A 13,474-nucleotide genomic window follows, 5' to 3' on the forward strand; every position below is an offset into this window, starting at 1 on the left:
ATGGCCAATTTGACATGAATTTAAAAATGCCTCAGATAGGACCAAAAAGTGTCTGGAGCTTCCCGTCAGGGTAAGAGTGACAACAGGTTTCCACATGTCAAAATGGGGGAAATCTTAGCAAATGGCTTAATGGTTATTCATGAGAATCGTGTTGTTGTATTGTTGAGTGTATCATGGGATCTCACCTGAAATCTGTGGCTTGACTACAAACCTGTAACCTATGCTACTGTGGCCTATAGAGCTAGAAGGCTGGATAACCAGGTGTGTAAAGGTGTGAAGTGGGACTAGATGGCCTGCAGTCCTATCCCAAATGGACAACTAATCCCTATGTACTTGCGGAGATCTGAGAGGATGCGATTGGTATAAGAAACACGACTAAACTTCAACCTCCGGAGGGGTCAAAAAAATGCATTTTCGTTGTCGGCAGGATTTGAACCTGCGCAGGAAGATCCTAATGGATTTCTAGTCCATCGCCTTAACCACTCGGCCACGACAACAGTTGACAGAAGAAAACAAGCTTGTTAGGAGTGAATGGGCCAACAGGCATAGCCTACAGAAAGTGAAATTTAACAACTGAAAGATAATGCAGTAACTCATTATAATGCAATAACACAAAATGTTCCCCTCATTCATTTGTTATTAAGTCCAGCTGTTTTCTTATTTAACCTTGATCTTTGCTCAGCTCCAGAAGGTCTGCATTTGAGAGTGTTTATTATGAATTGTTATTTCACTGTGTGAAGTTGTTATTTCATCATTCTTATTATTACTGCTGAGCAGCATGACTCCTGAGAGGCACTAAAAAACTGTCAGAAGTGGGATTTGAACCCACGCCTCCATGGGAGACTGCGACCTGAACGCAGCGCCTTAGACCGCTCGGCCATCCTGACTACAGCACAGTAACTGGGTATCGGGTTAAAGTGTATGCGGTAAAAGTAGAAATATGAACAACGCTCTAAAATCACCACAGAGACCAGAACAACTATGCACGATACTGACTTGCACTTTCAATAGTCATTTGTTTTTATAAATTAAAAAGTCCAGTCATTGATTTAACCTCAATATGGCCTTCAATGGGAAAGAGTAGTAAATCGTCATTGAATGAGCGCTAAACTGGCATCAGAATATGGCCATTCTGATATAAATGATAAAATTCCTCAGATAAGACTGAAAAAGTGTCTGGAAATATCAGCAACCATCAGGGTAAGAGTGACAACAGGTCCACATGGGGGAAATCCTTACAAATGGCTTAATGAGTCATTTCAACGCAATCGTGTTATTATTTATTTTCAGGGTTTAACAAGGCAGCTCACCTGTGATTTGACATTAGATGCGGCGACTTTGATTACCCTGCAGACGATATTTTTGTTCTTCCCGCCAATACAATCCACTGACAACGACCGACGAGTTCTGCGTTCCGAGATTATTTTTGTTATTTGCCTGTTTGGGGCCCGCCTGTGAAATTGCGCGATTCTTGCAATTCTCTTTCAGCCTCTCATCAACTAGCTGTTTTTGCAGAATATTACAAATACGATAGTTATTCACTACTCATATTAACTAGGTGTCATTTACGTTACCTTAAGTCATTTATTTTTCAACTGGATTTTACAAAGGTGCATGACATGCAGGCGCTAAAAAGTTGTCAGGAGGGGGTTTCAAACCATGCCTATAGGGGAGTCTGCGACCTGAATGACTTAATGGTTATTTTCAATGCAATCGAGTTTTTTCTTTTTCTTTTAGGGTTTAACAAGGTTTCTCACCTGTTACCTGTGGCTTGACTTTAGATGTGGCCAGTTCGATTACCCTGCAGACTATAAGAGTGTCTTCAGAATATGGCCAATTTGACATGAATTTAAAAATGCCTCAGATAGGACCAAAAAAGTGTCTGGAGCTTCCCGTCAGGGTAAGAGTGACAACAGGTTTCCACATGTCAAAATGGGGGAAATCTTAGCAAATGGCTTAATGGTTATTCATGAGAATCGTGTTGTTGTATTGTTGAGTGTATCATGGGATCTCACCTGAAATCTGTGGCTTGACTACAAACCTGTAACCTATGCTACTGTGGCCTATAGAGCTAGAAGGCTGGATAACCAGGTGTGTAAAGGTGTGAAGTGGGATAGATGGCCTGCAGTCCTATCCCAAATGGACAACTAATCCCTATGTACTTGCGGAGATCTGAGAGGATGCGATTGGTATAAGAAACACGACTAAACTTCAACCTCCGGAGGGGTCAAGAAAAATGCATTTTCGTTGTCGGCAGGATTTGAACCTACGCAGGAAGATCCTAATGGATTTCTAGTCCATCGCCTTAACCACTCGGCCACGACAACGTTGACAGAAGAAAACAGGCTTGTTAGGAGTGAATGGGCCAACAGGCATAGCCTACAGAAAGTGAAATTTAACAACTGAAAGATAATGCAGTAACTCATTATAATGCAATAACACAAAATGTTCCCCTCATTCATTTGTTATTAAGTCCAGCTGTTTTCTTATTTAACCTTGATCTTTGCTCAGCTCCAGAAGGTCTGCATTTGAGAGTGTTTATTATGAATTGTTATTTCACTGTGTGAAGTTGTTATTTCATCATTCTTATTATTACTGCTGAGCAGCATGACTCCTGAGAGGCACTAAAAAACTGTCAGAAGTGGGATTTGAACCCACGCCTCCATGGGAGACTGCGACCTGAACGCAGCGCCTTAGACCGCTCGGCCATCCTGACTACAGCACAGTAACTGGGTATCGGGTTAAAGTGTATGCGGTAAAAGTAGAAATATGAACAACGCTCTAAAATCACCACAGAGACCAGAACAACTATGCACGATACTGACTTGCACTTTCAATAGTCATTTGTTTTTATAAATTAAAAAGTCCAGTCATTGATTTAACCTCAATATGGCCTTCAATGGGAAAGAGTAGTAAATCGCCATTGAATGAGCGCTAAAACTGGCATCAGAATATGGCCATTCTGATATAAATGATAAAATTCCTCAGATAAGACTGAAAAAGTGTCTGGAAATATCAGCAACCATCAGGGTAAGAGTGACAACAGGTCCACATGGGGGAAATCCTTACAAATGGCTTAATGGGTCATTTCAACGCAATCGTGTTATTATTTATTTTTAGGGTTTAACAAGGCAGCTCACCTGTGACTTGACATTAGATGCGGCGACTTCGATTACCCTGCAGACGATATTTTTGTTCTTCCCGCCAATACAATCCACTGACAACGACCGACGAGTTCTGCGTTCCGAGATTATTTTTGTTATTTGCCTGTTTGGGGCCCGCCTGTGAAATTGCGCGATTCTTGCAATTCTCTTTCAGCCTCTCATCAACTAGCTGTTTTTGCAGAATATTAAAAATACGATAGTTATTCACTACTCATATTAACTAGGTGTCATTTACGTTACCTTAAGTCATTTATTTTTCAACTGGATTTTACAAAGGTGCATGACATGCAGGCGCTAAAAAGTTGTCAGGAGGGGGTTTCAAACCATGCCTATAGGGGAGTCTGCGACCTGAATGACTTAATGGTTATTTTCAATGCAATCGAGTTTTTTCTTTTTCTTTTAGGGTTTAACAAGGTTTCTCACCTGTTACCTGTGGCTTGACTTTAGATGTGGCCAGTTCGATTACCCTGCAGACTATAAGAGTGTCTTCAGAATATGGCCAATTTGACATGAATTTAAAAATGCCTCAGATAGGACCAAAAAAGTGTCTGGAGCTTCCCGTCAGGGTAAGAGTGACAACAGGTTTCCACATGTCAAAATGGGGGAAATCTTAGCAAATGGCTTAATGGTTATTCATGAGAATCGTGTTGTTGTATTGTTGAGTGTATCATGGGATCTCACCTGAAATCTGTGGCTTGACTACAAACCTGTAACCTATGCTACTGTGGCCTATAGAGCTAGAAGGCTGGATAACCAGGTGTGTAAAGGTGTGAAGTGGGATAGATGGCCTGCAGTCCTATCCCAAATGGACAACTAATCCCTATGTACTTGCGGAGATCTGAGAGGATGCGATTGGTATAAGAAACACGACTAAACTTCAACCTCCGGAGGGGTCAAAAAAATGCATTTTCGTTGTCGGCAGGATTTGAACCTGCGCAGGAAGATCCTAATGGATTTCTAGTCCATCGCCTTAACCACTCGGCCACGACAACGTTGACAGAAGAAAACAGGCTTGTTAGGAGTGAATGGGCCAACAGGCATAGCCTACAGAAAGTGAAATTTAACAACTGAAAGATAATGCAGTAACTCATTATAATGCAATAACACAAAATGTTCCCCTCATTCATTTGTTATTAAGTCCAGCTGTTTTCTTATTTAACCTTGATCTTTGCTCAGCTCCAGAAGGTCTGCATTTGAGAGTGTTTATTATGAATTGTTATTTCACTGTGTGAAGTTGTTATTTCATCATTCTTATTATTACTGCTGAGCAGCATGACTCCTGAGAGGCACTAAAAAACTGTCAGAAGTGGGATTTGAACCCACGCCTCCATGGGAGACTGCGACCTGAACGCAGCGCCTTAGACCGCTCGGCCATCCTGACTACAGCACAGTAACTGGGTATCGGGTTAAAGTGTATGCGGTAAAAGTAGAAATATGAACAACGCTCTAAAATCACCACAGAGACCAGAACAACTATGCACGATACTGACTTGCACTTTCAATAGTCATTTGTTTTTATAAATTAAAAAGTCCAGTCATTGATTTAACCTCAATATGGCCTTCAATGGGAAAGAGTAGTAAATCGTCATTGAATGAGCGCTAAACTGGCATCAGAATATGGCCATTCTGATATAAATGATAAAATTCCTCAGATAAGACTGAAAAAGTGTCTGGAAATATCAGCAACCATCAGGGTAAGAGTGACAACAGGTCCACATGGGGGAAATCCTTACAAATGGCTTAATGAGTCATTTCAACGCAATCGTGTTATTATTTATTTTCAGGGTTTAACAAGGCAGCTCACCTGTGACTTGACATTAGATGCGGCGACTTTGATTACCCTGCAGACGATATTTTTGTTCTTCCCGCCAATACAATCCACTGACAACGACCGACGAGTTCTGCGTTCCGAGATTATTTTTGTTATTTGCCTGTTTGGGGCCCGCCTGTGAAATTGCGCGATTCTTGCAATTCTCTTTCAGCCTCTCATCAACTAGCTGTTTTTGCAGAATATTACAAATACGATAGTTATTCACTACTCATATTAACTAGGTGTCATTTACGTTACCTTAAGTCATTCATTTTTCAACTGGATTTTACAAAGGTGCATGACATGCAGGCGCTAAAAAGTTGTCAGGAGGGGGTTTCAAACCATGCCTATAGGGGAGTCTGCGACCTGAATGACTTAATGGTTATTTTCAATGCAATCAGAGTTTTTCTTTTTCTTTTAGGGTTTAACAAGGTTTCTCACCTGTTACCTGTGGCTTGACTTTAGATGTGGCCAGTTCGATTACCCTGCAGACTATAAGAGTGTCTTCAGAATATGGCCAATTTGACATGAATTTAAAAATGCCTCAGATAGGACCAAAAAAGTGTCTGGAGCTTCCCGTCAGGGTAAGAGTGACAACAGGTTTCCACATGTCAAAATGGGGGAAATCTTAGCAAATGGCTTAATGGTTATTCATGAGAATCGTGTTGTTGTATTGTTGAGTGTATCATGGGATCTCACCTGAAATCTGTGGCTTGACTACAAACCTGTAACCTATGCTACTGTGGCCTATAGAGCTAGAAGGCTGGATAACCAGGTGTGTAAAGGTGTGAAGTGGGATAGATGGCCTGCAGTCCTATCCCAAATGGACAACTAATCCCTATGTACTTGCGGAGATCTGAGAGGATGCGATTGGTATAAGAAACACGACTAAACTTCAACCTCCGGAGGGGTCAAAAAAATGCATTTTCGTTGTCGGCAGGATTTGAACCTACGCAGGAAGATCCTAATGGATTTCTAGTCCATCGCCTTAACCACTCGGCCACGACAACGTTGACAGAAGAAAACAGGCTTGTTAGGAGTGAATGGGCCAACAGGCATAGCCTACAGAAAGTGAAATTTAACAACTGAAAGATAATGCAGTAACTCATTATAATGCAATAACACAAAATGTTCCCCTCATTCATTTGTTATTAAGTCCAGCTGTTTTCTTATTTAACCTTGATCTTTGCTCAGCTCCAGAAGGTCTGCATTTGAGAGTGTTTATTATGAATTGTTATTTCACTGTGTGAAGTTGTTATTTCATCATTCTTATTATTACTGCTGAGCAGCATGACTCCTGAGAGGCACTAAAAAACTGTCAGAAGTGGGATTTGAACCCACGCCTCCATGGGAGACTGCGACCTGAACGCAGCGCCTTAGACCGCTCGGCCATCCTGACTACAGCACAGTAACTGGGTATCGGGTTAAAGTGTATGCGGTAAAAGTAGAAATATGAACAACGCTCTAAAATCACCACAGAGACCAGAACAACTATGCACGATACTGACTTGCACTTTCAATAGTCATTTGTTTTTATAAATTAAAAAGTCCAGTCATTGATTTAACCTCAATATGGCCTTCAATGGGAAAGAGTAGTAAATCGTCATTGAATGAGCGCTAAACTGGCATCAGAATATGGCCATTCTGATATAAATGATAAAATTCCTCAGATAAGACTGAAAAAGTGTCTGGAAATATCAGCAACCATCAGGGTAAGAGTGACAACAGGTCCACATGGGGGAAATCCTTACAAATGGCTTAATGAGTCATTTCAACGCAATCGTGTTATTATTTATTTTTCAGGGTTTAACAAGGCAGCTCACCTGTGACTTGACATTAGATGCGGCGACTTTGATTACCCTGCAGACGATATTTTTGTTCTTCCCGCCAATACAATCCACTGACAACGACCGACGAGTTCTGCGTTCCGAGATTATTTTTGTTATTTGCCTGTTTGGGGCCCGCCTGTGAAATTGCGCGATTCTTGCAATTCTCTTTCAGCCTCTCATCAACTAGCTGTTTTTGCAGAATATTACAAATACGATAGTTATTCACTACTCATATTAACTAGGTGTCATTTACGTTACCTTAAGTCATTTATTTTTCAACTGGATTTTACAAAGGTGCATGACATGCAGGCGCTAAAAAGTTGTCAGGAGGGGGTTTCAAACCATGCCTATAGGGGAGTCTGCGACCTGAATGACTTAATGGTTATTTTCAATGCAATCAAGTTTTTTCTTTTTCTTTTAGGGTTTAACAAGGTTTCTCACCTGTTACCTGTGGCTTGACTTTAGATGTGGCCAGTTCGATTACCCTGCAGACTATAAGAGTGTCTTCAGAATATGGCCAATTTGACATGAATTTAAAAATGCCTCAGATAGGACCAAAAAAGTGTCTGGAGCTTCCCGTCAGGGTAAGAGTGACAACAGGTTTCCACATGTCAAAATGGGGGAAATCTTAGCAAATGGCTTAATGGTTATTCATGAGAATCGTGTTGTTGTATTGTTGAGTGTATCATGGGATCTCACCTGAAATCTGTGGCTTGACTACAAACCTGTAACCTATGCTACTGTGGCCTATAGAGCTAGAAGGCTGGATAACCAGGTGTGTAAAGGTGTGAAGTGGGATAGATGGCCTGCAGTCCTATCCCAAATGGACAACTAATCCCTATGTACTTGCGGAGATCTGAGAGGATGCGATTGGTATAAGAAACACGACTAAACTTCAACCTCCGGAGGGGTCAAAAAAATGCATTTTCGTTGTCGGCAGGATTTGAACCTGCGCAGGAAGATCCTAATGGATTTCTAGTCCATCGCCTTAACCACTCGGCCACGACAACGTTGACAGAAGAAAACAGGCTTGTTAGGAGTGAATGGGCCAACAGGCATAGCCTACAGAAAGTGAAATTTAACAACTGAAAGATAATGCAGTAACTCATTATAATGCAATAACACAAAATGTTCCCCTCATTCATTTGTTATTAAGTCCAGCTGTTTTCTTATTTAACCTTGATCTTTGCTCAGCTCCAGAAGGTCTGCATTTGAGAGTGTTTATTATGAATTGTTATTTCACTGTGTGAAGTTGTTATTTCATCATTCTTATTATTACTGCTGAGCAGCATGACTCCTGAGAGGCACTAAAAAACTGTCAGAAGTGGGATTTGAACCCACGCCTCCATGGGAGACTGCGACCTGAACGCAGCGCCTTAGACCGCTCGGCCATCCTGACTACAGCACAGTAACTGGGTATCGGGTTAAAGTGTATGCGGTAAAAGTAGAAATATGAACAACGCTCTAAAATCACCACAGAGACCAGAACAACTATGCACGATACTGACTTGCACTTTCAATAGTCATTTGTTTTTATAAATTAAAAAGTCCAGTCATTGATTTAACCTCAATATGGCCTTCAATGGGAAAGAGTAGTAAATCGTCATTGAATGAGCGCTAAACTGGCATCAGAATATGGCCATTCTGATATAAATGATAAAATTCCTCAGATAAGACTGAAAAAGTGTCTGGAAATATCAGCAACCATCAGGGTAAGAGTGACAACAGGTCCACATGGGGGAAATCCTTACAAATGGCTTAATGAGTCATTTCAACGCAATCGTGTTATTATTTATTTTTAGGGTTTAACAAGGCAGCTCACCTGTGACTTGACATTAGATGCGGCGACTTTGATTACCCTGCAGACGATATTTTTGTTCTTCCCGCCAATACAATCCACTGACAACGACCGACGAGTTCTGCGTTCCGAGATTATTTTTGTTATTTGCCTGTTTGGGGCCCGCCTGTGAAATTGCGCGATTCTTGCAATTCTCTTTCAGCCTCTCATCAACTAGCTGTTTTTGCAGAATATTACAAATACGATAGTTATTCACTACTCATATTAACTAGGTGTCATTTACGTTACCTTAAGTCATTTATTTTTCAACTGGATTTTACAAAGGTGCATGACATGCAGGCGCTAAAAAGTTGTCAGGAGGGGGTTTCAAACCATGCCTATAGGGGAGTCTGCGACCTGAATGACTTAATGGTTATTTTCAATGCAATCAAGTTTTTTCTTTTTCTTTTAGGGTTTAACAAGGTTTCTCACCTGTTACCTGTGGCTTGACTTTAGATGTGGCCAGTTCGATTACCCTGCAGACTATAAGAGTGTCTTCAGAATATGGCCAATTTGACATGAATTTAAAAATGCCTCAGATAGGACCAAAAAAGTGTCTGGAGCTTCCCGTCAGGGTAAGAGTGACAACAGGTTTCCACATGTCAAAATGGGGGAAATCTTAGCAAATGGCTTAATGGTTATTCATGAGAATCGTGTTGTTGTATTGTTGAGTGTATCATGGGATCTCACCTGAAATCTGTGGCTTGACTACAAACCTGTAACCTATGCTACTGTGGCCTATAGAGCTAGAAGGCTGGATAACCAGGTGTGTAAAGGTGTGAAGTGGGACAGATGGCCTGCAGTCCTATCCCAAATGGACAACTAATCCCTATGTACTTGCGGAGATCTGAGAGGATGCGATTGGTATAAGAAACACGACTAAACTTCAACCTCCGGAGGGGTCAAAAAAATGCATTTTCGTTGTCGGCAGGATTTGAACCTGCGCAGGAAGATCCTAATGGATTTCTAGTCCATCGCCTTAACCACTCGGCCACGACAACGTTGACAGAAGAAAACAGGCTTGTTAGGAGTGAATGGGCCAACAGGCATAGCCTACAGAAAGTGAAATTTAACAACTGAAAGATAATGCAGTAACTCATTATAATGCAATAACACAAAATGTTCCCCTCATTCATTTGTTATTAAGTCCAGCTGTTTTCTTATTTAACCTTGATCTTTGCTCAGCTCCAGAAGGTCTGCATTTGAGAGTGTTTATTATGAATTGTTATTTCACTGTGTGAAGTTGTTATTTCATCATTCTTATTATTACTGCTGAGCAGCATGACTCCTGAGAGGCACTAAAAAACTGTCAGAAGTGGGATTTGAACCCACGCCTCCATGGGAGACTGCGACCTGAACGCAGCGCCTTAGACCGCTCGGCCATCCTGACTACAGCACAGTAACTGGGTATCGGGTTAAAGTGTATGCGGTAAAAGTAGAAATATGAACAACGCTCTAAAATCACCACAGAGACCAGAACAACTATGCACGATACTGACTTGCACTTTCAATAGTCATTTGTTTTTATAAATTAAAAAGTCCAGTCATTGATTTAACCTCAATATGGCCTTCAATGGGAAAGAGTAGTAAATCGTCATTGAATGAGCGCTAAACTGGCATCAGAATATGGCCATTCTGATATAAATGATAAAATTCCTCAGATAAGACTGAAAAAGTGTCTGGAAATATCAGCAACCATCAGGGTAAGAGTGACAACAGGTCCACATGGGGGAAATCCTTACAAATGGCTTAATGAGTCATTTCAACGCAATCGTGTTATTATTTATTTTTAGGGTTTAACAAGGCAGCTCACCTGTGACTTGACATTAGATGCGGCGACTTTGATTACCCTGCAGACGATATTTTTGTTCTTCCCGCCAATACAATCCACTGACAACGACCGACGAGTTCTGCGTTCCGAGATTATTTTTGTTATTTGCCTGTTTGGGGCCCGCCTGTGAAATTGCGCGATTCTTGCAATTCTCTTTCAGCCTCTCATCAACTAGCTGTTTTTGCAGAATATTAAAAATACGATAGTTATTCACTACTCATATTAACTAGGTGTCATTTACGTTACCTTAAGTCATTTATTTTTCAACTGGATTTTACAAAGGTGCATGACATGCAGGCGCTAAAAAGTTGTCAGGAGGGGGTTTCAAACCATGCCTATAGGGGAGTCTGCGACCTGAATGACTTAATGGTTATTTTCAATGCAATCGAGTTTTTTCTTTTTCTTTTAGGGTTTAACAAGGTTTCTCACCTGTTACCTGTGGCTTGACTTTAGATGTGGCCAGTTCGATTACCCTGCAGCCTAAGAGTGTCTTCAGAATATGGCCAATTTGACATGAATTTAAAAATGCCTCAGATAGGACCAAAAAAGTGTCTGGAGCTTCCCGTCAGGGTAAGAGTGACAACAGGTTTCCACATGTCAAAATGGGGGAAATCTTAGCAAATGGCTTAATGGTTATTCATGAGAATCGTGTTGTTGTATTGTTGAGTGTATCATGGGATCTCACCTGAAATCTGTGGCTTGACTACAAACCTGTAACCTATGCTACTGTGGCCTATAGAGCTAGAAGGCTGGATAACCAGGTGTGTAAAGGTGTGAAGTGGGACAGATGGCCTGCAGTCCTATCCCAAATGGACAACTAATCCCTATGTACTTGCGGAGATCTGAGAGGATGCGATTGGTATAAGAAACACGACTAAACTTCAACCTCCGGAGGGGTCAAAAAAATGCATTTTCATTGTCGGCAGGATTTGAACCTGCGCAGGAAGATCCTAATGGATTTCTAGTCCATCGCCTTAACCACTCGGCCACGACAACGTTGACAGAAGAAAACAGGCTTGTTAGGAGTGAATGGGCCAACAGGCATAGCCTACAGAAAGTGAAATTTAACAACTGAAAGATAATGCAGTAACTCATTATAATGCAATAACACAAAATGTTCCCCTCATTCATTTGTTATTAAGTCCAGCTGTTTTCTTATTTAACCTTGATCTTTGCTCAGCTCCAGAAGGTCTGCATTTGAGAGTGTTTATTATGAATTGTTATTTCACTGTGTGAAGTTGTTATTTCATCATTCTTATTATTACTGCTGAGCAGCATGACTCCTGAGAGGCACTAAAAAACTGTCAGAAGTGGGATTTGAACCCACGCCTCCATGGGAGACTGCGACCTGAACGCAGCGCCTTAGACCGCTCGGCCATCCTGACTACAGCACAGTAACTGGGTATCGGGTTAAAGTGTATGCGGTAAAAGTAGAAATATGAACAACGCTCTAAAATCACCACAGAGACCAGAACAACTATGCACGATACTGACTTGCACTTTCAATAGTCATTTGTTTTTATAAATTAAAAAGTCCAGTCATTGATTTAACCTCAATATGGCCTTCAATGGGAAAGAGTAGTAAATCGTCCATTGAATGAGCGCTAAACTGGCATCAGAATATGGCCATTCTGATATAAATGATAAAATTCCTCAGATAAGACTGAAAAAGTGTCTGGAAATATCAGCAACCATCAGGGTAAGAGTGACAACAGGTCCACATGGGGGAAATCCTTACAAATGGCTTAATGGGTCATTTCAACGCAATCGTGTTATTATTTATTTTTAGGGTTTAACAAGGCAGCTCACCTGTGACTTGACATTAGATGCGGCGACTTCGATTACCCTGCAGACGATATTTTTGTTCTTCCCGCCAATACAATCCACTGACAACGACCGACGAGTTCTGCGTTCCGAGATTATTTTTGTTATTTGCCTGTTTGGGGCCCGCCTGTGAAATTGCGCGATTCTTGCAATTCTCTTTCAGCCTCTCATCAACTAGCTGTTTTTGCAGAATATTAAAAATACGATAGTTATTCACTACTCATATTAACTAGGTGTCATTTACGTTACCTTAAGTCATTTATTTTTCAACTGGATTTTACAAAGGTGCATGACATGCAGGCGCTAAAAAGTTGTCAGGAGGGGGTTTCAAACCATGCCTATAGGGGAGTCTGCGACCTGAATGACTTAATGGTTATTTTCAATGCAATCAAGTTTTTTCTTTTTCTTTTAGGGTTTAACAAGGTTTCTCACCTGTTACCTGTGGCTTGACTTTAGATGTGGCCAGTTCGATTACCCTGCAGACTATAAGAGTGTCTTCAGAATATGGCCAATTTGACATGAATTTAAAAATGCCTCAGATAGGACCAAAAAAGTGTCTGGAGCTTCCCGTCAGGGTAAGAGTGACAACAGGTTTCCACATGTCAAAATGGGGGAAATCTTAGCAAATGGCTTAATGGTTATTCATGAGAATCGTGTTGTTGTATTGTTGAGTGTATCATGGGATCTCACCTGAAATCTGTGGCTTGACTACAAACCTGTAACCTATGCTACTGTGGCCTATAGAGCTAGAAGGCTGGATAACCAGGTGTGTAAAGGTGTGAAGTGGGATAGATGGCCTGCAGTCCTATCCCAAATGGACAACTAATCCCTATGTACTTGCGGAGATCTGAGAGGATGCGATTGGTATAAGAAACACGACTAAACTTCAACCTCCGGAGGGGTCAAAAAATGCATTTTCATTGTCGGCAGGATTTGAACCTACGCAGGAAGATCCTAATGGATTTCTAGTCCATCGCCTTAACCACTCGGCCACGACAACGTTGACAGAAGAAAACAGGCTTGTTAGGAGTGAATGGGCCAACAGGCATAGCCTACAGAAAGTGAAATTTAACAACTGAAAGATAATGCAGTAACTCATTATAATGCAATAACACAAAATGTTCCCCTCATTCATTTGTTATTAAGTCCAGCTGTTTTCTTATTTAACCTTGATCTTTG

General features: G+C 41.1%; 13 non-coding genes across 13 annotated transcripts; all 13 read right to left on the reverse strand.

Annotated features, from left to right (window-relative positions):
- Positions 1–415: 415 nt before the first annotated feature.
- trnas-aga lies at positions 416–497 on the reverse strand. The gene has a single exon. It is a non-coding gene; the product is annotated as a tRNA-Ser (tRNA).
- A 307-nt stretch (positions 498–804) lies between these two features.
- trnal-cag lies at positions 805–887 on the reverse strand. Its single transcript has one exon. It is a non-coding gene; the product is annotated as a tRNA-Leu (tRNA).
- Positions 888–2,245: 1,358 nt separating this feature from the next.
- Positions 2,246–2,327, reverse strand: trnas-aga. Its single transcript has one exon. It is a non-coding gene; the product is annotated as a tRNA-Ser (tRNA).
- A 306-nt stretch (positions 2,328–2,633) lies between these two features.
- trnal-cag lies at positions 2,634–2,716 on the reverse strand. Its single transcript has one exon. It is a non-coding gene; the product is annotated as a tRNA-Leu (tRNA).
- Positions 2,717–4,074: 1,358 nt separating this feature from the next.
- Positions 4,075–4,156, reverse strand: trnas-aga. Its single transcript has one exon. It is a non-coding gene; the product is annotated as a tRNA-Ser (tRNA).
- Positions 4,157–4,462: 306 nt separating this feature from the next.
- trnal-cag lies at positions 4,463–4,545 on the reverse strand. The gene has a single exon. It is a non-coding gene; the product is annotated as a tRNA-Leu (tRNA).
- Positions 4,546–5,902: 1,357 nt separating this feature from the next.
- On the reverse strand, positions 5,903–5,984 carry trnas-aga. The gene has a single exon. It is a non-coding gene; the product is annotated as a tRNA-Ser (tRNA).
- A 306-nt stretch (positions 5,985–6,290) lies between these two features.
- Positions 6,291–6,373, reverse strand: trnal-cag. The gene has a single exon. It is a non-coding gene; the product is annotated as a tRNA-Leu (tRNA).
- A 1,358-nt stretch (positions 6,374–7,731) lies between these two features.
- trnas-aga lies at positions 7,732–7,813 on the reverse strand. Its single transcript has one exon. It is a non-coding gene; the product is annotated as a tRNA-Ser (tRNA).
- Positions 7,814–8,119: 306 nt separating this feature from the next.
- On the reverse strand, positions 8,120–8,202 carry trnal-cag. The gene has a single exon. It is a non-coding gene; the product is annotated as a tRNA-Leu (tRNA).
- Positions 8,203–9,559: 1,357 nt separating this feature from the next.
- On the reverse strand, positions 9,560–9,641 carry trnas-aga. The gene has a single exon. It is a non-coding gene; the product is annotated as a tRNA-Ser (tRNA).
- Positions 9,642–9,947: 306 nt separating this feature from the next.
- trnal-cag lies at positions 9,948–10,030 on the reverse strand. The gene has a single exon. It is a non-coding gene; the product is annotated as a tRNA-Leu (tRNA).
- A 1,743-nt stretch (positions 10,031–11,773) lies between these two features.
- Positions 11,774–11,856, reverse strand: trnal-cag. Its single transcript has one exon. It is a non-coding gene; the product is annotated as a tRNA-Leu (tRNA).
- Positions 11,857–13,474: the final 1,618 nt, after the last annotated feature.

Source organism: Oncorhynchus mykiss, unplaced genomic scaffold (assembly GCF_013265735.2).
Source record: "Oncorhynchus mykiss isolate Arlee unplaced genomic scaffold, USDA_OmykA_1.1 un_scaffold_492, whole genome shotgun sequence".
Lineage (NCBI taxonomy): Eukaryota > Metazoa > Chordata > Actinopteri > Salmoniformes > Salmonidae > Oncorhynchus > Oncorhynchus mykiss.